We start from the raw sequence: 1799 nt of genomic DNA, 5'->3' as shown, positions 1-1799 counted from the left end.
GTAGTGATGGGAAGTTCGGATCATTTTACCGACTCGTACCGTTGTGTCTCGTTCAGCAAAATGAACGAATCTTTTTTCGAGCCATTTCGTTCATTTTAGCAAAATATAATTAAAATGTTATGTGTTACTTCCCTGATACGTCTACTACATACGCAAACGTTGATCACACTACAAACAATACAAAACTGCTATAAGAAACAGAAAATATTAATTAATTGTTTACCTGGGTCCTCAGTCTATGATTAGCTCACCTCACCTCTTATCTGACAAATCTTCGGGTTTGAGTCGTTCGTTCATTACGTGACAGCCCCATAAGCTTTAACCAATGCAGTCTGAGCTGGAAAGAGAATTGATTAGTTCATCTCTCGAGTCTTTCGAATCGTTCGTTCTTTTGTCACGTGACGTGACAGCATTTGATAGAGAAATTAGTTAATTTACAAGCTTCCTTACAGACAGGTGCATAGCTATTATTATTATCATCATTATTATAATTATTATTTACTCTTACAGTTACGTGATGCGTTTCTGGTCTCAAATTGTAGCTTTTTACTTCTTACTGTTTATAAATGTGTGAATTTCTGTCATTATGGTTCTTTTCCATTACACTGAATCTTGTAACAAAGGTAAGAAAGAGTTGGTTATCATTATTAAGTCTCTTTCCGGCTCAGACTTCATTGGTTAAAGCTTATGGGGCTGTCACGTGATGAACGAATGACTCGGAAAAACCTGAAGACTCGAAACAGGTGAACATCTCGGTTACATATGTAACCTTGGTTGCCTGAGTAGGGGAACGAGATGCTGCGATGACGTCATCGCTTTAGGGAACACCTTCAGTACGACGAATGTCTAAAGCCTTTATACCATCACGCCAATTCATTGGCCAAATAGCACTTAGCACCGCCCCCAAAGCGCACGTAGGTGAGCTATATACCGTGCTGCGTGCTATTTTCATCAGATTTCACTGATTTACAAAGGAAGCGCTATCAAGGTACGGAACGCCCGAGCATCGCAGCATCTTGTTCCCCTACTCAGGGAACCAAGGTTACATACGTAACCGATATGTTCCCTCTCATAGGCTCACTTCGGTGCTGCGATGACGTCATTGCTTTGGGAACGCTATACCATAACGCCTGACGTACCTTAGATAGCTAGAAGACCAAGGAAAGCATCTGCTCAAGCGGATAAGACCAGGGAGCCAGGAGCCATCCTTACGTCCAAACTATAAAACTTGATGAATGTGCTAGGAGAGGACCATCCTGCCGCAGCACAAACATCTTCCATCGAAGACCCTTTAAAGAAGGCCTGAGAAGAAGCCACTGCTCTTGTAGAATGAATCAAAGACCCTTTAAAGAAGGCTTGAGAAGAAGCCACTGCTCTTGTAGAATGAGCACGCACCCCTAGAGGCGAAGTCAAGCCACGCGCCTCATAAGCCAAAGAAATAGCCTCCACTATCCAGTGTGACATCCGCTGTTTAGTGACAGCAGAACCTCTGCTCTTACCACCAAAACACACAAACAACTGATCAGATCTACGCTGCTGAGCCGTGCGGTTAACGTAGATCCTAAGTGCCCTAACCGGACAGAGATTCAGGGTAACTGACCCTTCCTCGGCTGGGGAAAAAGCCTCCAGGACCACTTGCTGAAAGCGAAACGGAGTTGAAGCAACCTTCGGAACATAATCAGGCCTAGGTCGCAAATAGACTTTTACCAGTCCTGGTGCAAAGTCCATACATGAAGGACTAATGGAGAGAGCCTGCAGATCCCCTACCCTCTTAAGGGAGGATAAAGCCACCAAAAGAA

Source organism: Sinocyclocheilus grahami, unplaced genomic scaffold (genome assembly GCF_001515645.1).
Source record: "Sinocyclocheilus grahami isolate Dianchi unplaced genomic scaffold, SAMN03320097.WGS_v1.1 scaffold460.1, whole genome shotgun sequence".
In the NCBI taxonomy this organism is placed as follows: domain Eukaryota; kingdom Metazoa; phylum Chordata; class Actinopteri; order Cypriniformes; family Cyprinidae; genus Sinocyclocheilus; species Sinocyclocheilus grahami.
The sequence above is the reverse complement of the archived record's forward strand: the minus strand, read 5'-3'. Positions refer to the sequence as shown.